The following is a 25,590-nucleotide window of genomic DNA, read 5'->3' on the forward strand; positions in this document are numbered from 1 at the left end:
TACAAATATATTTCTCTAGCCAGAGGTCTCTGTTGCCTGAGGAAAGAGCCCAGGGTTCACTTGGGCTCTTACATTCTAAAGAAGTTTTGATCCTGGGTACTTTTCAAACAAATAATATACTTTTTAACCTCTTCATTTTCACCTCCATTTGTGGGCTAATATTGTGATTTTTTTCAGCCTTTGTCCATTGAAACTGCATTTATTGCTGTATAGGAACTGACAGGACTCTGTAACACAATTGGGTAATGGGGAAAAACTTAGTTGTTTTCCCCATAGGGAAAGTAATTTAACACCCCTCCCATACCATCCCTACCCCCACCTTAAAGTAATAAAGGTATGTGAGAGGTTTGAAAGACTACTCAAACATTTTGAAAGGTTTCCACACCTTTAAATAAGAAAACACCAACCACAAAAATCTGATTTAGTGCAGTGAGCAGGTCTCAAAGAGTTCATCTCCAGTTCACTTCCCTGGGCAAAATACCTTGTAGTCAACCTCCTTCCACCTCCAGAATAAATGAACGGATAAATGAATAAACAAATAAGTCAGACAGATTAAAGTTCAGGTGCCCTCTCCTAAAATAGCAACAAGTTTGGCACACATCAGTGTGGTGTCTCCAGTTTTGTTAGGTAGCTTAAGTGAGACATCAAGTTGTGCTGATACTACATTGTTAACATTTAACCAAAACAGGTCCATCTGGCTTTGTGGGGACTCTCTGTGTGAATCTTTACTCTGAAGGCTAAGTCCAGGAATAGGTGACCTTCATTATCTCAAACCTCCCAACACTCATCTTTGCAAAATTCCAAATTAAATCGATTTAATTAAAATCAATGCTTATGACTCCTGGGTGCCTTTTCCAATCCACTTAGGTCTCCTTGGCTGATGGATAATGATAGATTATGTCATTTTTAGTAAGACACCAACCTCTCAGTACGTATTATAGAACTATAATTCTAATTCTAGTACTAAAAAATTCCTTTTAATGTTAAATTCCCATACTAATATGTGATGTAGTGGAATGGTTAAAATTCTTTTGTAATTGCACTTTCAACCAGGTGCTCTGGTTGAAGTGAGGGTGGGAGATGAGCTCCTCCCACTCAGCCTTCCCCTTGGCCTCCCTCACCACCTCACACATTTTCACAGAATCCAATGTTTAAATCATTTGTATATCGAAAAGAGTATGGGTTTTGGAGCCAGAGATGTCTGAGATCAAATTCCAAGGCAGGTATTTACTACCTATGTGATCTTGGGCAAGATGCTTGGCCTTTATGGGCCTCAGTTTTCCTGTTCTTAAGAGAGAGGTAACATATCTACTACTCAGGATTGTTTGAAGATCAAGCAGATAAACCTAAAGTGTCTGGCATATAGTAGGCACTCAACAACTGTTAGTTCTTTTCTGATTTCTCTAATTTTCAGCTCACAAAGATGGGGTCATAAACAATAGGGGCCTGACTGTGTGTACAGAATTCTAAAAGTGAGATGACTGTCTCAAAGGGTACATGCTTTTGAAAATCTGGGTGGTTACTTATATTAGGGAATAAAACAAACCAATGACATGACCTTTCACCTCATTCCTGGTACAGATGCTAGACTTAGATCCAATAAACATTTATTATGTGCAACACACAGAGCTGGTAATGTCCATGTCCATTACCTCACAAACCTCTTTCTATTAGTGCTCCACTGGCAGCACCTCCAATTTTTTAAAAGTTGTGATTAAATAGTATACTACCTGAAAGCTAGGCATGTTAAAACACTGTAGTGTTAAAATTAAAAATAATTCATGAAATGTTAATGTAACACACATTGAAGGACATGAACATTTGTACTATATTACATGATGATTACGCATATGATAAAAATGTACTGTAATTAGTGTTCTTTTATGTTCTAGTCAAATATATTATAGTTTCCTCTTTTTTCTTTGTTAGCTCCCAGTAACTATTTTAAACAGCAGAGTTTATAAGTTTTGCTGGCAACACATATAGTTTAATGCTCATTGAGATAAAAGTGCCAGATGTACTTTTTCAATATGTAGGATTCCCTGTGAACATGCTTCCTATCCCACAAAATCCACAGCCCACGGTTGAGGGACCTCCACTCTTCCCCTCCTTCCTTTGGTCTCTTTTCTCAAGTACACGAAACTTGGAGTTAGAAAACCTTGGTTCAGTCCCAGCTTTGCCACATACTACCTATATGATACTGGGTTTCCCCTTCTTTAAAATCAGTTAAAAAAGAACCCCAACCCTACAGTATTTTCACAGGGTTACTGTACCGATAAAAATGAGAAGAAATTCTGGGCACAGAAACTGGCACATAAAAGGTATTCAATAACCAAAACTACCCTCCAGGTTACTTAAATACCCAAGGTGGCAGCAACCTAGACTGAAAAGCCATGGGATGGGGTGAGCAGGGGAACATCTGTCTGGAGAAAGACAGTATGTTCATCCACCATAGTATTTGGAATTAGGGAATTATGGAGGAGCAAAAATGGACTCTGGATTTCCAGTAGGTGGGAGGCAGAGAGAAAGAGAGAGGTGGAGAGGGCTGTGATTATGTTGCAAAAACCTGGAGTTTGAAAAGACCTTAGTGGTCATGTGGTCTGAAGTAGGTAAGCCTGTGACAACGTCCCTGAGAAGTTATTATCTAGGACAGGGAACTCACTCTCATACACTACTAGTACTGTTCCACTGTACCACAGCTCGGATCCAGGGAAGGCTCTTCTACCATGGGTCCAAAATTGGCTCCCTCTTACTGTTCACTCAATGGCTGTTTTCTTGGACCCGGGAATAGTCCAATTCCTCCTTCATGTGACATGTGGGGGAGGAATTCCAGTAAAAACTTTGGTTTAAGCTTTTTAGAGCCTATTTTTGTCCCCAATTTTAACCTAACAAGCTGGATTCAATCATTCTCAGTTGGTCTCAGGCTATTCCTGTGGGCTATGAATTAGACTGGAGCAGGGAAAGCTCCAGGCAGGAAACCAGTGTGACAAGGTTATCTTATCTCAACAGTGCAGGCAAGAAGAAATCTGGGTCTAAGTAAGGGAGATCACGGAAAAAGTAAAAGTGAGAGCCTGTGAAAAAAGAACTAATAAAATAAAGCTTCTGTAGAGCATAAGAGAGACAGGAAGGGAGTCGATGACCATGAGCTAATGAGAGAGAATGTCTTTGAGAACATTGGTACCAAGTACACGTAGGCTAGTCAGACTGGGTTTTAGGTTTGTCAAAGGAGATAAATTATTCTGTTTGAGATATCAAAGACCCAGAGAATATCAAAGAGAAAATATGCAACAGGTACTTGAAGATGTGAGAAGTCAGCACAGAGAAAAATTGAGACAGAAAATGTTGACCAGGTTGTTTTCTTCAGTTTGTAAGTAATGAATGGAGCCACGGCCATAGATGAGCTCTCTAGGAGACTCAGAGAAGTTAACAGATATGGCAGAGACCCTCTAAAATTCTCAAATACGGCCCTGGACATTGCCTCTATCTTTGGCCCAAATAAGAGTCCCTTCCTTCCCCAGCCCTTCCCCAGTCCCTTCCTTCCCCCCATCACAGTGTCGTTTTAATAATTTCGGTCTGAGTCAGATTCACACTTGGATGCCAAAGGAATTCCCATATTATACTGTGAAGTTTCAGCAGCTTTATTTGCAAACATAAACCCACATTTATATTGCACTATGGAAATAAGAACTTTGGTCCTCCAGAATTTAGTATTCTTTTTTAAGAGAGGGGATAATTTAACCATAGGTATGAGTTGATAAATACCTGAGCCTTTTTCATGGGTAACCCTGGACAATTAGCTTGCTGCACTTACCCTTCATAAATGTGAAGCTTCTAAGAAAACATTCAATGTCAACAATCTGTGGTTATCTGAAAAACTCCTGCCTGTTACAGAGCTTTGATTCTCTGATAGTGGCTGCCTGTACTAAAGGGCTTAATACATCATTTAGATTTGGACATGATAGCCTGTGATGACACTTGGTAAGAATAAATTGTTAAAAATGGTAAAGATGGTGATTTCTAACCAAGACTGGGTAAGTGGAACTAGGACTGGATTCCACCAGACTGTCCAGTGACCTGGGGGCAAGTCTCTCTGCTTTCCTCTGTCTTCTTCACTGGGAAGATAAAGATGATTCTGAGCTACCAACTGGTCTCTCCTGAAGAGTTAACTAGTTTAGTAATGGATACAAAGTCACCAGAAGACCAAACAAATGAGAGAAGAAAGGAAGGATTGAGGGAAGGAAAGAGAGAGGAAGGAAATTTGCCAATTAGAGGTGCTTTGGCATCTTCCACATAAACCCTGATAATTTTAGGTAAATCATAGTCCTCCTCGAAGCTCTCTTGAAATTTCAGCACCTCCTAGGATCACACCACAAATGGCTGAGCTGTTCAACTAAAAGCTGAAGCCAGGAGAGGCTGTGCAGAAATAACCTTTCTGTGAACTATTACTACAAATGCAATGAGCTTGAAGCCTTTGTGTGTGGACAAACAGCCTGTGCTCAGTCCTGGCAACCATCATTCCTTCCTCGGCTGGCCTCTAGATTGGCAGGTCATATGAAGCACATACCTGGGGAGGTGGCAAAGATGGCAGAGTATACAAGGTAAATGGAACTACATACCAATTCATTCACCAACTCTCTTGCTCTTCTTAGTTTTAAATTTTATTTCTAGTTTAATACCTTTCATCTTACAGTAAGTCCCCTACACATGAACCTTCAAGTTGCGAACTTTCAAAGATGTGACTGTGCATTTGCATGTCCAATCACGTAAGTTAGTTCACGTGAAATTGCAGCTCGCCCTCCGTCCTCTATTGCTGACAATCCTTCAGCTCTACCATCTCCCACCTCCTCTCCCTCCTCCAGTCAGTAACTCTTCTTGCCTGGTGTTCACTCGATGCCAGCCCCTGGATGCCAGCTGTTGTACTGGACTACTGTACTTTTCAAGGTACTGTACATAAGATTAAAAATGTTTTCTTTATTTTTTGTATTTGTTTATTTTTTATGTATTATTTGTGTGAAAAGTATTATAAACTGATTACAGTACAGTACTCTATACTCGATCGTGTTAGTTGGGTACCTCGTCTAACTTTGCTGGGCTTACGAACAAATTGGACTTATGAACATGCTCTTGGAACGGAACTCTTTTGTATGGTGGGGACTTACTGTATTTAAAATATTGCCCTTTATCTGTTGATTATAAAAGAAACAAGTGCTCATTATAGACAAATTAGAAAATGCACATAAACAAGATTAAAATATGAAAATGAAAAATCATTGATGAACCCAACACCTAGAGAAACTCTGTTAACATTTTGCCTTGTACCCTTTCAGACTTTCCATAGTAAATACACATAAAATTTCCCATAATTAGTTATTTTAAAAACTTACTCCAGATCCTATTCCACTAGCGTATAAATTTAAAACTCTCCCAGCTGAGATTCCCAAGCCCGTATGGCAGAGATACTGCCAGAAATACTAGAGACTCCAGGTGAAATCATCTCACTCGTATTTTAATTCCATTCTGGCCAGTTAGGGATCTTCTGCCAGGGGTCGGTCTCATCTCCTTTCTTCTCTGCCAGCCAGGTTTTAACCCTGATTCCCCTCCCCCCTTTCTCTAGGCTCCTAGATTTAGTCTTCAGGATTGTACTCTAATAAGCCACTTATGCCCATTAGCCTCTTAAAACATTTAATGAGGAGAGTTTGTTGTCCAGGGGCAGCTGGTTTTGTTTACCGGGCTCTTTACTTTAAAAGGAAAAACCTTTGCCCCTTATTATCTGACCTCTTCTTTTATTTCAGGTAATTGCATTAGTGCTGGCTTCCCAATGCTCAGGAATTTCCGGACCTATTTTGCAGCCTGCTGCTTTCAGGGAGGAGGGGCAGTCTGCTCAGAATTCTTACACCCAACCTCCTGCCTGGGTAGGTAATTCCATAAAACTGGGGCCTTCCCCACTGGATGAGGAGAAGCTTGGATAATCATTAGAACAACTGTTGACCTATAAAAGGTATTCTGACACCTTGAAATCAGTCAGACTAGAGGCTGACTCTAGTCTCTCCAAAGCTTTATAAGTTGTATCTGCCCCTCCTCCAAAGGCCTCACTCTGGGTTCCTACTGAGCACATTCTTCTCACATACGCCTTTAGGTTTTCTTTCTGAGGCTACACTATTCTTCATCTTCTTTGCTATGGATCAGTCTTCCCATCTTGTGTTCAGAACTACTTTGAGCAGGTGGAGCTTGAATGAAATGAATACTGTTAGAAAAAAAAAAATCCTACAAAATATAGGCTTTCTTTGGCTTTCTTCAACCAGTTCCTATATAATCCATACAGGAGCCACCCAGCTGACTAAAGGGTTGCAGTTCAGGAATTTCAAAGAGTTTGTACCCTGGAAAAATGTTATCACTGAAAAATTATACAAGTAAAGGTCAGGGTGGTGGGCAATCCCTCAGGCACATAATGGGTACTCAAAAAATATATTTAATGAAAGCATGAGTATCTGTATAATCTAACCCACAATGAGCCAAAAGGGTGGCCCTAAGGCTCAAGTACTGTCCCAAGGGCCCCATTTTCTTGAACTTTTCTCTCTCCTAATTCCTTGCACACTTTGGGTCCTGAGCTTCAGGCCCTAATCATTCTCCCCAGTGAACACAGTGCATGTGGAGAGACGCTTTGTCTTGGCAGGGGCTGGAGCAGCTGGCCCTTGATCCTAGCAGTGATGAGAAGAGCTCTAGGGGAGCAGGGAAGGAGAGGGATAGGAAAGCCATCTGCAGCTCCAGCTATCAGAGGGGGGTCTGAGCAGGGCACCTCTGGGAATTTTCAGGGTAGCAGCACGTGATGGCACCAAGAGTGTGAGCAGGAGTGGATCCGTGTGTTTCAAGTCTGAAATGTAAACAATTTGTGAGACCCTCTTTAAGAAAAGGAAATCAAAAGTACAAAAGACAAAATTAGGTACAAAAATAAATATTTATTTTGAATGACAAAATAAATCACAACAAATTCCCAGAAAAAAATTTTCAAGTCCCTTTTTTCTCAGAGCTCTTCAGGCAATTTACCAGAAATGTTTACACAGCAAGGCTTCCCCCTCACCACCTAGAAATTCTGCAATTCTCATCAACTCCCAGCACTCCTAGGAACCAATGCAAGTGAAGGGCTTGAAGCTTAAGTCATTAGCTTCATGGTCAGTCTAATTGTGGGTCATCAATAATAGGAATGGCAGGGTCTAAGTCACTGGAATCTAACCATCTATGTGCAGTATTTATTTTAATTCAGGGTTTGTAAATTGGGAGCTTATACAGTTACCACATCCTTTCCCTGACCTCTTTTCATATAATTGTCATTGTAGCTGAATAGCACAACTAACTTAACTATAATTAGGTTAGTGCATTGCTAACTAGGAGAACACAGAAAGGAGAATGAGGAAGGGAGGAGCCGTATATGTATTAAGTTCCTTCTTATTTGCTAGCTGTTTCACACATAGTGTCTCGTGAACACTCTCTGTTTGCAGATTATAAACTGTGGCTCCTACAGTAACTAGGAAACCAGAGACCAAGTAGGTACTAGGCGACAGATACCGAAAACTTTCCTCTCTGTTCTGCCAAGTGGGAGAGCTATGCAGACTACTGCGCTTAGTTCATTTGTCCTGTAATCAAGTACAGGTGCTTTTCAACTTCCTTTAGTCTTGCCTACTTCAACTATCTCGACCACTTAAACAATATTGAGCTAAACTCAAATTTCTCAAGAAAACAAAACAATTACAACAAATAAAAACAAAAGCAAAACAACAACAAAAGCAAAAACCTGGGGAGATAAGTAAAGGAATGGAGGTGGTATAACTTTACTCTTTTCCTTGCAAAAATGTTTTTCAAAGTATTTTATTAGTAATTGTTACATGAAGAAAAGGGGCTCCATGGTCAAATAAGTTTAAGAAATGCTAGGTTAAAACCAAGTTAAGTAGTACTTCCTGTTCTAGCCATTATGGAATAGATCAGAATTACCCTCCTGTCATAGACAACCTGAAATCCAACACAAAATATATAAAACAACTGTTTGAAGGAATCGGAGAGCAGCCAACTCAAGCTGTGATCCTTGAGAGGGGAGAGGTACATGAGGTAAGCCCCGCATTCACCTGGGCTTGCTCCTCTGGATAGGGTGGAGACAATTTATTGACCACCAAAATTTTGTGCCCCCCTTCCACATTGCAGAGCTGTTGTCAAGAAGCAGCTGCCTAGCCAGAACCTACTATACCTCTGCCTCCATCACAAGAGGGGTGCCCATAAGACTAAACAGGTAAAAGCATTGTGAGCAGAAGCAATGTGTCACGTTAGGCTGAAGTAGTTGGAGATGTGTATCACTTCTGAGCAGAAATTAAGAAGTCATGTCCTTCCTTATAGTCTCTTTTCTCCATTGCCAGATGAATGGAAGAGTCTCCAAAGAGAAGCCCAAGACAGAAAAAACCTGGGTCCTGGAATATCACATAAAAGGCCATCCACCAGGTACCTCAGCATTGGATGTGACATTAGTGAGAAACAAACTTCTATTGTTAAGCCACTGAGATTTGGGGGTTTATTTATTAAAGCAATTAGTGTTAGATTTCCTAGTGCATAGGTATTCATTATAACAAAACTCCATTCAACCAACTGATCTGTTTGACAAAGAGTGCATAATAAAAATGTTGTCCTTTGAGAGGAAATGGTCCCCAGTATGAAAATAAAAAGATTAACCCAGAGAACTCTAATTAATTCTAGTTTGAATTGACTGGGTAACTCTCAACAATGGGCTGAATTCTAATATCATGCAAGGACAGCTGAGGAGGGGAGAGATCATATTCTTCTATATCTAGGCAAACTGAGTCCAGGGTGAAAACAATGACTAAGGTGATTATTAATGACCAGAGAGGACATGAAATCTAGAATACTGGAAGGGAGGTCAATTAATGGAAGTCACATATCAGTGGGTGGCGGCCTTTTGACTCTACATCCAGTATTCTCCACTAGGCCTCTGGTGAAAATTTGAGTATTAACTCTGAGGGACAGCCATAGTTTGAGGTAGATTCATTTAGGCATCATCATTGTCAATGAAATCATATGTACAACTAGCATGTATCAGACAAGCAGGAAAACCAGAGGTTCAATTCTCCTCTGATGATGTTGCTTACTTCTAGGCACCCAGCACTCATAACTGTGCATGTGGACACACACACACACACACACACACACACACACACACACACACACACCCCAAACTGCTCCTCTAGCTACATTCACCAATACTCTGTATATTTTTGTTCCTGCATCTAACTTTTATTCCCAGCAAACTCAATGTCATAGAGCTACACCTCCTTGAAGTATACTCACTGTGTAGAATATTTCACCTGGAGAAAAACCTTACATCAAAATAATTCTTTTCACAACAATTGCCATGTCTTTGTTTTAAAAGAAAGGCTAGCTCTCACCATATAAAGCATTAAAAGGAACTATTTATCAATACCATGAATATATGTGTACGTACACACATGCATGTGTGTGTATATACGTGTTAAGAGAGACAGATAGAGACTGAGATGGAGAGATCCATCTACTAGTTAGATTTCAAGATCAGGGTAAATATAACGTTGCTTCTTGTGTTGTGTGGTACGTGAATTGAGCTCCCAAAGAAACCATTTCTGGTAGGATATTTTAAATTTCAGTATTTGCATTTTTCTGTAATTTAATTTGAGTATCATTAATATTTTACAGTTTTCCTTTAAACAGATTATTTTTAATTGCTATATTCTTTTGATTCATAATTTAAAAATACAATAAAAATAATTCTGTTACAAAAATACATACTCATTTTAAAACTTAAATATGATAACAAATAGTACAAAGAATTTAGTAATTAAACCAAATCTCAATGCACCACCTTTATCAACATTCAGAGAAAATCATGCCATTCAGCTCTGTATGTCTGTATACATATATCTCTATATACATACATACACATGTATACATACATATATGCATAATAAAGTCTGATATCAATAATTTTAGAGCAACGTTATCTGATATATCAGATACTAGTTCCTTAAAATGTTTTTTTATAAAAAATTTTAAAAGATGGAGTCATAATGCTTTTGCTTTAACTATGTTCAACTTTAGACGGTATATATCAACTGCCTCTGTGAAAGATAAGGGTATTACTCCTATTTTTCTACAACATTGACAGCCACATCAGCCAGTGTGATAATTTTGCTTCAACCATCAATCATAATTTAGAAAACTCAAGAGGAGAAAGAAAGTCTATTGCCTTTTTCTGCCTTTTGCCTTTTTGTTTGTTTTTTCTCCTAAATGATGTTCCAAGTTTCCATCTTTTATCATTTCCTTTCTTTTTAGAAAACTTACTTTACCCATTCTTTTAGGTAGGTCTTTGTCAACAAATTCTTAGTTTTCCATCATCTGAAAATGTCTTGATTCTCCTTTCATTCCCAAATATATTTTTGCTGGATATAGAATACTAGGTAGACAATTCTTTCCTTCAGTCCTTAAAACATTGTTGTGCCACTTTCTTCTGGCCTCCGTGATTTCTGATGAAAAAAATCTGCTGTCATTTGAATTGCTTTTTACCTATAATTAAGCTGCTATTTCTCTTACTGGTTTCAAGATTTTACAGAGCTTTCAGCAGTTTGAGTATGGTGTATCTTGGTATGGATTTCTTTGAGTTTATCTGTTTGGGGTTTACTCAGTTTGTTGAATTTATAGGTTTATGTCTTTTGCCAAATATGGGAAGTTTTCAGCCATTATTTCTTTAGGTAATTTTTTAGTCTCACCTGCTTTCATCTGGGGCTCAAACAACATAAATGTTAGATCTTTTGTTTTGGTCCTGCAGATCCCTGAGGATCATTCTTTTTTTTTTTTTTTTTAAATACAGTCTTTGTTTTTCTCTGTTGTTAAGATTGTGTAATTTCTGTTATTGTATCTTCAAGTTCACTGACTTTTTTAAATCTGTCTCCTCCATTCTGCTGTTGAGCCTATCCACTGAATTTTTTATTTCGCTTTTTGTACTTTCAATTCTAAAATTTCAATTTGGTTCTTTATATCATTTATTTCTTTGTTGAGACTTCCTATTTCTTTGCTATCTTTCTATTTTTTTCATTTGTTTCAAGAGTATTTGTAATTGCTCACTGAAACATTTTTATGACAGCTGCTTTAACATCCTCATAATTTAAGCATCTCTGTTATCTCAATGTTGGCATCTATTGATTACCTTTTCTCATTGAAGTTGATATTTCTCTGGTTCTTGGTATGACAAGTGATTTTCACATGACATCTGGTTATTTGGGGTATTGCATTATATGACTCTGGATCTTAAATCTTGTTTTGGTTGGCCTCCTATGACACCACTCTGGCAGGGTAAGGAAGGAATACTGCCTTGTTACTGCCTGGTTTGACAGGTCTGGTTTACTTGGCCTCCGTTGACACTCATGGATTAGGGAACCTCCTTACTGCTGTATGGGTGTAGGAGTTTCAGCTCCCCACTAGGCCTCCATTGATATACTAACCTGACTTCAAGGGTAGGAGTACCTTGTTACTTCTCCCCATGTGGCCTCCACTCACGTGGGTGGGGAGTAACCTCATTACTTCTGGGTGGTGGTAAAAGTCCTGAGTCTCCACTAGGTATCCTCTGACAGCATCCCAGGGGGGAGGGGAAGAGGCACTTCATTTCTAACAGCTGGGGGTGGGAATCCCAGCTCTCCATTCGGTCTCCACTAACAATGAGTGGGGATGGTGGAGGGGGTCTTTGTTATAACCTAGCAGGAATGAAAGTCCCGGCACTCCTCACTAGGTCTTCACCAATGGGGGCACTGAGATACCTTATTATAGCCTGGCCAGGGGGACAGTCTCAGCTCCCTGCTTGGCTTTTGCTGGCAGGGGTAGGGGTGGGGATGGTACCACAGTTTTTTTTCCAGTGGTTGTGTGACTGGAATAGAATGGTTATTGTATAAAAGTTTTCTGTTTTGCTAGGTTGTTCCTTTTCTGGTCCTCCGGCTATAGAGAACTGGCTTTTGTTGGGACATTTTTTGTTTGTATCCGTTGGTGCTTCTGGATTGCCAGCTTTTCTAGAACGAACTCTGGGAAATATGAGGCAAAAAAAACCCAAACCAGGAAGCTCTCCACTGTACTGTTTGTTCCCTGGTTCCCAATCTACCTTATTCTCTGCACCTTTCAGAATTTTTTCATGTTTGTTTTATAAATAATGGCTAGCGCTTTTAGTTGTACTTAATCAGAGGAATAAGGAAAAGTATGTATACTCCATCATTCTTGAAGTGAAAGTTTTTATGTTTATCTTTAACTGTAATTTCAACAATTTGAATTGTAATTTTTAATCTTAATATTTAAATATAGAAAATTCATTTGATATTTACAACCAATCTTTTTATCATAATTTCTCCATCATGACTCCTTTTTTGTTTGGCTGCTTCATCTTCAAGTAGACTTTTCTACAAATCCTCACGCATAATTAAATTTTCCCTAAGTTTCTGTGTGCTTGAAAACTGCTATCTGCTCCCTTTGACAAATCAAGTGCATAGAATTGGATGATATAAGAGTCTTCCACAATAAATGAGGGAGCTTAAGTATCAGATTTTCAATTTTAAGTATCTCTGACTACATTAAAGGTTATAACCAGAAGACAGCTAGTTATGATTGCTTAGGAGAAATGCTTAGATATCACTCTCCTAGAAAGAATAAAATTCCCTCTACCATTTGAACAGAATGTCCCCCTTCAAATACAGAAATTAATGATAAGGATGATGATGATAGTATAAAACTAACAGCTATTGAATGCTTAGTATGTATCATGCATCACATACATTATATAATCTTCACATAGTATTATGAGATAATTATTTATCCAGTAAACACTTCTGGCATGCATACTATATGCTAGCTATGCTCTAAACTCTAGGTAGAGTTCTATTAGTGTTCATGTTTTACATACAGAGAAACTGAGTCTCAGAGAAGTTAAATACCTTGCTAGTAAAATGGCACCGGCCAGTATTTGAAATGAGATTTGTATGATGTTTAATCACAACATATACTTACTTTATAGCTGAGTAGATATGATAAATACATCAGTACCATGAAATAAAATTCAAATTCCTTGGACTAGAGCTCAGAATGTATAATTATATTATTTATAACTGACAGAGGATTTGATTAGATTTATTTAGCTAATAGAAATTTTAATGTCATAATTTCAAGGTAAAATTTCACATATCTCTCCACAAAGGAATGTTTTCTTACCATCTTTCCCTTTAAAAAATTTCAAAGAATTGAAATTTTCATGGTACCCTAAAATATCCTATTTTTTCCCCTGGAATCTCCTACAAATTCAGTTTGAATATTGACCTCAAAAGGGCCTGAGAATCAGGGAAAACATCAGCATGTTGTCTTCCCTGTGGTTAAGAACATGTGTTTGAACATGAAGAATAAGCAAACTGACTGCTATCATTGCAAAGATTTTTAGAAGAACAGCCCCCTTTTAAAGAATTATTTACATTTTAAAGAGTTAATCAATCATGAGTGAAACAAGACAGAAATAAAAAGCAAATAAGTTCTGTTTCTTTTTTTTCTTGAGAGACTAAATGATAGTTGGCTTTCTAAATTAAGAATGAAAACGGTAAATTTCCATTTAATATATTCTGTTTACATATTTGGACAATTAGAGTAGAAGGAAGTATACAGTCATCCCTTGGTATCTGGGCGGGGACTGGTTCCAGAACCCTCCTCCTTACCCCCTGCCCCTGAGGGGTACCAAAATCTGTGGATGCCCAAGTCCCTTATATAAAAGGGTGCAGTATTTACACATAACCACGTACATTCTCTCTTATACTTTAAATCATCTCTAGATTACTTATAATACCTAATACAATGTAAATGCTGTGTAAATAGTTGCCAGTCAATGACAATTCAAGTTTTGCTTTTTGGAACTTCCTGGAATTTTTTTTCAAATAGTTTCAATCTACAGTGGGTTGAATCCACAGATATAGAACCAATGGATATGGAGAGCCAACTGTATAAAGAAAATAAAAACAGGAAAATAGGGGGAAAGAATGAGCAAGAGCTGGATCTCCCTGTCAGGGATCTTTCGGTTTTCCCCAAAACTCAACTCACCCTCCTTCTCTGTTCTTTATCTCTGCACAGCCTACCAAGCCTCACCACTCAACTAGCCCCACATACACACTTCTAGACACCTGCTTCTTCCTATCATTAGTTCCTAAACCCACCTCTCCTGCTCCTTTAACTCTAACCATCACCTGTCCAATTCCACCTCTATCAATGAACCACAACAGAGCAGTTTTTAGCAACACCCCCCCCCCCGCCCCATCCTTCCCCAGTCACCTGCTATCTAGTCCCTACTCCTAACTTCCTGAATGATCTATCACTTGGACCAGCAAACCAAGCTTCAACCTCTGATTTTTTCCCTATCTTGTGCAAACATTCTTGACAAAACTGCAATGTTTACCTACACAATTGGTCTTTGGAGGCCTTTACTTGATCAGCCTTCTCCACACAAAGCCCAGGCTTAACTGAATGTTGTCTTGGGCTAATGTGTCACCTGGACTCTAACCCTTATCCCAGTGGTTCTTAATCCTGTCTACATTTGTATTAACTAAGTGAAGATAATAGCTCCTCAAACAAAATTTTCACTTATTAGCTAGTGATCTGGACAAGGAACTAGGAGTCCCCTGTTCTGCCAATCACTAGTCTTGTGACCATAAGCAAGTCACTTAACCTCTTTTATCATCTTATCTATCAAGGTAGTTGGTTGGCCTAAATCAAGGATAGCTAACAGTACTCTGTCAGTTTTTGCCTCATGTATTTTGTTGCTCTGATATTAGGTACATACACATTTAGAATTGTTATAACTTGGAGAATTGACCCCTGTATTATTATGTATTGCCCCTCCTTATTCCTAATAATTTTCCTTGTTCTAAATTTGGCTTTGACTGAAAGTAATATAGTTGTTCAAGCTTTCTTTTGATTCATGTTAGCATGGTATATCTTTCTCCATCTCTTTGCTTTTAACCTATCTGAGTCTTTATATTTGAATTGGGTTTCTTGTAGACAACATATAGTTGGGTTTTGTTTTTGTATCCTCTCTGCCAGTCTCTGTCTTTTAATTGGTATATTTAAACCACTCACATTTAAAGTGATGATGGATATAGTTGGGAATAATATTTGCTGTGTAAGTATTTTCTATTTCATGCATCTGTTCTTTTCTCTTTTGTCTCCTTTTTCTCTGTTTCTCTGGTTTTAACTAAACATTGTACATAATTACATTTTATCTCCTTTCTTAGCAAGCAATTAAACGTCTTTCTAAAAAATTTTAAGTAGTTGTCCTAGAGTTTCCAATATATGTTTTAAACTACTCTAACATTATACCCCTTCACATGCAGTACATTATAAAATATTATTCTCAATTCCTCACTCACATCTCTTACGATATTGCTGTCATTCATTTCCTTTATCCATATGCTATGATCACCCAATACATTGTTGTTATTATTATTTTAAACAAACAGCTGTCTTTTAGATCAATTAAAAATAAGAAAAATAAAAGATATTGTTTTACCTTCATTTATTCCTTCCCTGACACTCTTCCTTTCTTTATGCATATTTGAATTTCTGGTCTATATCCTGTTCCTTCTCTCTAAAACACTTCTTTCAATCTTTATCGCAGAGCAAGTCTGCTGGTGATGAATTCCCTCAGTTTTTGTCTGAGAAAGTCTTTATTTCCCCTTCACGTTTCAAGGATAATTTTGCTGTATATAAAACTCTACTTCGGTGAGTTTTTTTCTTTCAACTTTATTCCACTCAATTCTCTTCATGCTTGCATGGTTTCTTATCTTTGTTTATATTGCTTCATATCACTGTACTTCATATCCTTGTCCCCTATAAGCAATGCTGTTTTCCCCTGGCTTCTTTCAAGGTTTTCTCTTTCTCTTTGATTTTCTGTAGTTTGAATAAGATAGTATTCCTAGGTGTAGTTTTCTTAGTATTTATCCTGCTTAGTATTCTCTGAGATTCCTGGACCAGTGGTTTTTGTGTATATCATTAGTCTTGGAATGCTTTTTTTTTTTTTTTGCGGTATGCGGGCCTCTCACTGTTGTGGCCTCTCCCATTGCAGAGCACAGGCTCCGGATGCACAGGCTCAGTGGCCATGGCTCACGGGTCCAGCCGCTCTGCAGCATGTGGGATCTTCCCGGACTGGGGCACGAACCCGCGTCCCCTGCATCGGCAGGTGGACTCTCAACCACTGCGCCACCAGGGAAGCCCCTTGGAATGCTTTTTAGCCAATATTACTTCAATACTTGAATTAGTTCATGCCATTATTATTTCATTACTCTTCTGTTCTATTCCCTCTTTCTTCTCCTTCAGGTATTCCAATGTGTACATTATACACTTTGAAACTGTCTTACAGTTCTTGCACACTCTGTTTTTTTCATTCTTCATTTCCATTTGGGAAATGTGTATTGACCTAATCCTCAAGCTCACTGATTCCTTAGATGTGTCTAGTCTACTGCTGAGTGCACCAAAGGCATTCTTCATTTCTGTTATAGTATTTTTCATTTCTAGTATTTCCTTTTGATTCTTTTGTAGAGTAACCATCTCTATGATTACATTACCCATCTATTCTTGCATGTTGTGTACTTTTTACATTAGAGCCCTTAACATATTAATCATAGTTATTTTAAAATGCCTGTCTAATAATCCCAACATCTGTGTCATATCTGAATCTAGCTTTTATGATTGCTTTGTTTTTTTCAGACTGTGTTTTTTTTCTTGCCTTTCAGTAAACTTTGCAATTTTTTCTTGAAAACCAATATGCTGAATCAGGTAATGAAACTGAGATAAATATACCACTAGTGTGAACATTTGGGCTAGAAGTTGGGGTATGTTTCATGTTTGCTAAAGCTTTAAGTACCAGAGACTTCAAATTTTTCTAATGTCTTTATGTTTCCTCTCTTAACGTTAGGCTTCCTTAGTTACTCTTCCTCAGAGAGAGGGTCTGTGTCTTGCATCTCTTTCAGCTGTAATTCACTGTTATTATATTAGAACCCTGTAGGTGTAGTCATTGGTTATAGAGGAAGAGAAGTGTTCCATAACTTTATGACTGAATTTCAGTCTTTAAGTCGGCCTATACCTCTGGGTTATAAGCGTCACAATTTTTTCCCAATGCTATAGCTTTTACCCCCCTAGGTGAGATAGGAAGTCTGGAGGGGGTTAGAGTGGGAGGAATGCCTTTCCCCAGATGGGATGAGGCTCTGGTTATGTCTTTTCCCTTGGAGAGTTGGCCTTTGTTATAGAGAATGCTTAGGTTATATTTTACAATGATTACTCTAAGCCTCTCCCTGCAAGGGCTGCTAGGGGATTTTTCTTGGATTCTACAAAAGTGTGTGTAGGGAGGGCCTAAGACTACAGCCTCCAGGAGTTTCTCCCTCTCAAGCTAGTCCACACTAAGTCTCTAGTAATTCATCAAAATTACCACTTAAATGTTCCTATCAGTTTATGGCTTCAATATTTTCTGTTCCAGGTATGCAAATTTTGGTGGTGACTCTCTGGGTTCACCTGTCTTTCCAGATTTCTTGGTGATGGTTTGCCCTGCAATCTTAATTCTCTGACGGGTCTAAGAAAATTCATTCATTATCAAATTGTTCAGCTTTTTCTAGTTGAATGAATGAGAGTAACAACTTCCAAGCTCTTTACATGTTGGAACTAAAACCAGAAATCCATTAAAAGCATTCTTATTGGGCATGTCAGCACTGATCTTTTGGTAATACTTGTATTAAGGGTTGTGTTGAGAAATAGCCTTATCTCCACTTTGTATTATCCATCCGTGTATTAATGTAATCAATTAGTAATGTCTGCCATGGTAATGAGAGTAAGGAATGTAGGCACATATACCACACATTTGCCATTTTTGACCAAGATGATTTCTAAGGCCCTTTCCAGATCCAAGGCTCAAGGTCTCCTCTTTGACATAAAGTGAAATGATACCACTGGGTGTCCCCTCAATATGTGTGAAACTACATTTCAGATGGTATTAATGAAATTGTATTTGCGTATTATGTCGTCCAACAGATGCACACAGGAGTACATCCAACATATGAGGAAAGCAAAACAAAATGACTTGCCCAAAGGTCTCATATAAGTTTCCTATTTGAGTTTAATTTTCCACACTGTCATTTATTTATGAGATCTAGAAATTACCGCTATTTTGCACTCAGACCCTATACCATGCCATTTCCTTAATGTGAGCTTTGTATCCATGCTTTTGAAAGAATAGGACAAAAAGTGTCTGTATTACACATGTGTGTGCATGTGTGTGTGTAAAAGAGCATCCATGTCATCACATAGGAAGCCTTTTTATGAGGACCTACCAGAAACGTTTATCTCAAGATTTAGTAACAGGAAAATGATGTTTCTCATGAAAAATTAGTTTGGTTTTTGACTCATGGACACTAAATTTTATTTTCCATTTTGCTTTGGCTACTTGAAGCAAAGAATCAAATTTGTAGCCTATCTCTAACAAGAGAATAAAACCAGCTGATATACATTAGAGTGTTAATCTTTCCCACTGCTTTATTATTCTTCTAACCCCGTTTTCCATTTACTCTTACTTCCTCATTTATTTATTTTTATCATTTTGCTATTGGACAGAAAAGTGACCAGAAAGAAGGTTGAGAGAAGCTGTGAAAAAAAAGGCACCCAGTAATTCACAGACTATATATCTGCCCCTTTATATACACAAAGAAAAGAAAAGCTCCTTAGTTTTAATTCCTGCTTTATTTTCTTTTCTCCAAAATTTATCTTTTATCTTATCAAACATTTGGGAAAGATTCAGGAAGCCCTATTCTCTTATCAAGTTTAAAAACACTCTTTTCTTTGTTACATCAAATGATTTGTTTGATACAATGCAGTTTGAGGTTGAATAATGAATCCATTAACCTTTAGCTTGTCGTAAATGGATTTCCCCTTTTAAGACTTTTTAGACATTTTTTATGTTTTCCTGGGGCTAGAATTGGCCCTTCTAAGTGGCACCAAGAATTAGTAAGGGTTGAATTAATATAATGAGAGTTACTGATATTTCCAGAACAGATTTCCCAAAGATCACAGAATACTTCAAAGGTAAACTTAAAGAATCTTTCTGAATGAGAACAGGGCAGTTTTGCTTTCTTCTTTCACAATGAAAAAGACAGTCTGGGTCTTCACTGCTGGACATTCAGTCAGGGTGTGTGTATGTGTGTGTGTGAGAGAGAGAGAGAGTGTGTGAATGTATGTGTGTGTATGTGTGTGTGTGGGGGGGGTTACCAGGGGAGGTACAGAAGTGGAGGCAGCCTTGGGGTTATGAGGAGATTAACAGGTCTGCATAGTATGGTGAAAGCCTACAGCCTTGCCCAGGGGGCTGCAAACTTTTTCTTCAAAGAGACAGATAATAAGTAATTTAGGCCTTGGGGGCTATATCGTCTCTGCTGCAACGTCTCAACTCTGCTATCATAATGCAAAAGCAGCCATAGACAATTCATAAATGATAAGCATAGCTGTGTTCCAATAAAACATTATTTATGGACACTAAAATTTAAATTTCATAGAATGTTCACATGTCACAAGTATTTTTCTTTTGATTCTTTTCAACCATTTACAAATGCAAATAGCATTCTGTAAAACTTGGTGGCCAAACAAAAACCCACGATGGGCTGGATTTGGCCTACAGGCTATAGATTGCCAGTCCCTGATGCTCTAAACAATTAAAATTCTCCATAGCTAGAAAACTACCACTTATTCTCTTGGATTAAAGCATTATCTGCCAGATTTCCCACAGTTGATATACAACCACTACTGGCAGTGTTAATTAACATACATATCTCTAGTACCTATCTGTAATGGTTTTCACACTTGAATATATGAATCACCACCATAGAAAGCATGTTAAATGTAGATTCCCTGGCTCTGGGTGGAGCTCTTGAATCCACATTTTTAATCAGCATCCCAGGTGATATGAGTTGTGAATAGATCCCAATCCTTGAGAGTCACTGGATCACTGTAAATTATTAGATACTTTGCTTGTATAAAACACACAAACAAAACCCCACCAGGTCCCTAGTGATAAAGAGCAAGCGCTCAAAATAAGGTCAACCAGAAAAGAAAGTGCTAACAGTACACTGGCTTTACCAGCATTTGTTTCCAATGGTTGTATAAACCTCCAGATCCCTCTATTTCTCTCTTCCCACTCTAAATAGCTTCCTGCTCCGTGAACTCTTTTAACTTACTGTGCCCGCAATGACTTACAGTAATATAGTCATGAATCCAGAAACAATCCAGGCTATATCACCCACTCTAATTTAAACTGACTTCATGAAAATGGAATTTGGACTTCTAAGTAAACACCCATGACTGAGTGGATGCTAGGAATCGCACCTCCAATCTTAAAGATGTAGAAATGCTGCACAAATAAAACAAAGAATATCAGCTAAACTTTTCTGAAATGAAGAAAAATCTCTAAATAGTAGAAATAAATAGAGATTCAAAATCAGAATGGTAACTGAGTAGAATCAAGAGAAACTGGATCAAGCATAGGCCTCAAGAATGGGGACTGGGAGCTACAACTTACACCAGAAATCTAAGAGGGCTGTTCCATACACAAAACAGGACATTTTGTGAAGTGCCTGTTTGTGTCTTTTGCCCTTTTTAAGATCAAATCCCCTATTTTTCTTATTGACTAGCAGTAATATTTTATATATCCTGGATGCAAACCTTTTGTTGTATATATATGGCCAATATCTCCTCTCAGTTTGTGACTTGCCTTTCCACTTGTGTATGGTGTCTTTTTAAAAATTTAATGAATAGAGATTGTTCATTGACAAAAAGTTCAATTAATCAATCTTTTTTTCAGAGTTACTGATTTTTATGTCTTATTTAAGAAATCTTTGCCTACTTCAAAGTCATGAGAATATGCTGTTTTCTTCTGAAGCTTTGTTTTATCTTTCTGTGATCTATTTAATTAAAATTTTTGTTTATGGTATGATATATGAATCAAGCAAAAATCTTAAAAGCAGCCAAAAAAAAAGACTTTATCTTCAAAAGAGTGATCATATTACTTATCAACATAAACTATAGAAGCTAGAAGATAATGAAATAATATTTTTTTTCACCAGCTAGTTTTATTTTCTCACAGTATGACTAGATTTATCTAGGTGTGGTTTTCTTTGTATGTATCCTTATTACAATTTGCTGAGATCCTTCTATAAATGTTTTTCAATTGCGTAACATAAAATTAACCATTTTAAAGTTTACAATAGTGGCATTTAGTACAGTTGTAATGCTGTGCAACCATCATCAGTATCTAGTTCCAAAACATTTTCACCTGAAAAGGAAACCCCATAACCATTAAGCAGTCAATCCCTATCCTCCTGTTCCCCAGCCCCTAGAAACCACTAATCTTTCTGTCCCTATGGATATACCTCTTCTGGCAATTCCATATAAATGGAACCATTTGATACATGGTCCTTTGTGACTGGCTTCTTTCACTTAGCATAAAGTTTTCAAAGTTTATCCATGTCATGTCATGTCATGTATCAGTACTTATTCCAGATATACCACATTTTGTTTATACATTCAAAAGGTGGACTTCTTCCACCTTTTAGCTGCTTTTGTAAATAGTGCTGTTATGAATATTCATGGAAAAGTATTTCCATGGAAATACTTGGAAAAGTATTAATGGAAAACAATACCTGTTTGCAATTAAAAAAAATACCTGTTTTCAGTTCTTTGGGGGTATATAACTCTAAGTAGAATTGCTGAGTCATATGCTAATTCTAAGTTTAACTTTTAAAAATGTGAGCTTCTTCAATTTGTGGCATTTTCTTGGTCATTCTGTCTTCAAAAATTGCTTCTGTTGCATTTTCTGTTCTTCTGGTACTCCAATTCTCAGTAAAAGTTGACTCTATCCCACATATTCCATACACTAATTTTTACCATTCTTTTTATTTTTTCCTGTGCTTCATTTTGGATATTTCTGATTAACCTGTCTATAAGTTAATTAATCCTTTTTTTATTTTTTGCTATATCTTGTCTGTTTTGTTAAACACATCCAGAGAGTTCTTAATTTCAGATATTTTTGCACTAGTCCATTTGATTTTTGTAAAATAGGTTCCAATTCTCTGTTAAAATCCTCTATCTTTCACCTTTTATTCATATTTTCCTCTACTTTCCTGAACATATTCATCAGAGTTATTTAAAGTTCCTTGTCTGATAACCCAAATGCCAGAATCACGTGAGTGTACACACGTGTGTGTGTGTTTCTCCTCTCTTAGCTTCTGACAACTTAGTTCTATTTTTTGGCATGCTTCATAACTTTAAAGTGGATCTTGGACATTGTAAATTAAAAATTGTAAAGGCTATGGACGATTTGCCATTCTCCAAAGACAGTTATTGCTTCTTCTGGAAAGAACAGAGAATACCAGCAGATCACCTTGATCTTATTAAAGTTTGGTTTACAGCTTTGGTAGGTTTGGTCTTTTTCAGATTTGCCTTTACTGCTAAGACACTGTCCTTATTTCTAGGGCATTGTCATTACTCCTAGGGTATAAGCCTTGCAGAGTCTCAACTGAAAATCAGGGGCATTTATTAAAACCCCCACCCACTGACAGGACTTGAGCTCTAATCTGTTTCTCTATCATTATGTGGTTGCTAAAATCTTTGTACAGTACTCTAGCCTCTCAGCTGTTGTTTTTTGCTTCATTTCTAGGGGTCTCACCACTTGTACATGCAGCTGACGAGTTGGCCAATCATTTGTGGGGAATTTGTATTACATTTTTGGGCTCCTTCTCTGTGCTTTGCTTTTCTCTGGGATTTTCCCTTTAATACGCCACTTTGGAAGCCCCAAAATCTGACTCTGTCTCCCCAGCACAAAAAGAATGCTGTTTCTATTTAAACTCTATTCCTCTAGGTGATAATCTGGAAAATGCCCTTAGGGAAAAATCTAGAGATGGTGGTGATATGTGGTTCACTTCATAGATATCCCTTCTTACGAGGATCCTAGCCCCTCAAGTCTCCCTGTGTTGATTATACTCCAGTACCTTTGAAAGGTTATTTTATTATTTGACCACCTTTTAGAGTTGTTTTTGGTGGGAGGGTCAGTCCAATACAAAGTATTCCATCATGGCCAGACCAGAAGCTCTCTACAACCGGTTTAACAAAACCCTTAAAGAACAAATAATCCCTATATTAAATACATTGTTGCAAAGAATAGGTAAAGAATAAAGAACAAAAACTACTCAAATCATTTTGTGATAGTAGAACCCTCGTTCTAAAAGCATTAAAGAATAGTATAAGAAAACAAAATTATAGGAGGACCTTCAAGATGGTCTGGCAGAAGACCTCAGACTTCCCAAAAGGCAAGAAACTCCCCACGTACCTGGGTAGGGCAAAAGAAAAAAGAAAAAACAGAGACAAAAGAATAGGGACAGGACCTGCACCTCTGGGTGGGAGCTGTGAAGGAGGAAAGGTTTCCACACACTAGGAAGCCCCTTCACTGGTGGAGACGGGGTGTGTGTGTGGGGAAGCTTCAGAGCCACAGAGGAGAGCACAGCAACAGGGGTGTGGAGGGCAAAGTGGAGAGATTCCCACACAGAGGATCGGTGCTGGCTAGCACTCACCAGTCCGAGAGGCTTGTATGCTCACCTGCCAGGGCAGGTGGGGGTTGGGAGCTGAGGCTCGGGCTTCAGAGGTCAGACCCCAGGGAGAGGACTGGGGCTGGCTGTGTGAACACAGCCTGAAGGGGGCTAGTGCGCCACAGCTAGCCGGAAGGTAGTCCGGGAAAAAGTCTGGACCTACCTAAGAGGCAAGAGACCATTGTTTCCGGGTGCGTGAGGAGAGGGGATTCAGAGAACCACCTAAATGAGCTCCAGAGAGGGGCGCAAGCCACAGCCATCAGTGCAGACACCAGAGACGGGCATGAAACGCTAAGGCTGCTGCTGGAGCCACCAAGAAGCCTGTGTGCAAACACAGGTCATTATCCACACCTCCCCTTCCCGGAGCCTGTGCGTCCCACCACTGCCAGGGTCCTATGATGCAGGGACAACTTCCCTGGGAGAACGCACAGTGCGCCTCAGGCTGTTGCGACGTCAGGCTGGCCTCTGCCGCCGCAGGCTCACCCCGCATTCAGTACCCCTCCCGCCCCCCAGCCTGAGTGAGCCAGAGCCCCCTAATCAGCCACTTCTTTAACCCCCTCCTGTCTGGGCGAAGGACAGACATCAGAGGGCAACCTACATGCAGAGGGCCAAATCCAAAGCTGAATCCCAGGAGCTGTGCGAACAAAGAAGAGAAAGGGAAATTTCTCTCTGCAGCCTCAGGAGCAGTGGATTAAATCTCCACAATCAAGTTGATGTACATTGCATCTGTGGAATAACTGAATAGACAATGAATCATCCCAAAATTGAGGCAGTGGAATTTGGAAGCAACTGGAGATTAGGGGTTTGCTGTATGCTACTGACTAGTTTCTGATTTGTAAGTTTATCATAGTTTAGTTTTAAGTGCTTGCTATCATTGGTGGATTTGTTTACTGCTTCGGTTGCTCTCTTCTTTTTTTTTTAATTACTTTAAAAATTTTTAATTTTAATACTTCAAAAAAGTTTTTAATTTTAATAACTTTATTTTATGTTTTCTTTCTTTCTTTTTTTTCTCCCTTTTCTTCTGAGCCATGTGGCTGACAGGGTCTCGGTGCTCCGGCCTGACGTCAGGCTGGAGCCTCAGATATGGGAGAGCCGAGTTCAGGACACTGGACCACCAGAGACCTCCCGGCCCCACATAATATCAATTGGCAAAAGCTCTCCCAGAGCTCCCTGTCTCAATGCTAAGACCCAGCTCCATTCAACAACCAGCAAGCTCCAATGCTGGACACCCCATGTCAAACAACTAGCAAGACAGGAACACAACCCCACCCATTAGCAGAGAGGCTGCCTAAAATCATAATAAGTTCACAGACACCCCAAAACACACCACCGGATTTGGTCCTGCCCACCACAAAGACAAGATCCAGACTCATCCACCAGACACAGGCACCAGTCCCCTTCACCAGGAAGCCTACACAACCCACTGAACTAAACTTACCCACTGGGGGCAGACACCAAAAACAAGGGGAACTATGAACCTGCACCCTGTGAAAAGGAGACCCCAAACACAGTAAGTTAAACAAAATGAGAAGACAGAGAAATACGCAGCAGATGAAGGAGCAAGGTAAAAACACACCTGACCAAACAAATGAAGAGGAAATAGGCAGTCTACCTGAAAATGAATTCAGAGTAATGATAGTAAACATGATCAAAAATCTTGTAAATAGAACGGAGAAAATAAAAGAAACGTTTAACAAGGCCCTAGAAGAACTAAAGAGCAAACAAACAATGATGAATCCCAGAAACACAATAAATGAAATTAAAAATTCTCTAGAAGGAATCAATAGCAGAATAACTGAGGCAGAAGAACAGATAAGTGACCTGGAAGATAAAATAGTGGAAATAAAAATCACAGAGCAGAATAAAGAAAAAAGAATGAAAAGAA

The 25,590-nt window shown here is 38.6% G+C and overlaps 1 protein-coding gene across 4 annotated transcripts in view; it reads right to left on the minus strand.

Annotated features, from left to right (window-relative positions):
* HPSE2 (heparanase 2 (inactive)) overlaps positions 1–25,590 on the minus strand; it is a 569,943-nt gene that overhangs the window by 160,022 nt on the left and 384,331 nt on the right. The window lies entirely within an intron of this gene.

Source organism: Phocoena sinus, chromosome 16 (assembly GCF_008692025.1).
Source record: "Phocoena sinus isolate mPhoSin1 chromosome 16, mPhoSin1.pri, whole genome shotgun sequence".
Classification (NCBI taxonomy): domain Eukaryota; kingdom Metazoa; phylum Chordata; class Mammalia; order Artiodactyla; family Phocoenidae; genus Phocoena; species Phocoena sinus.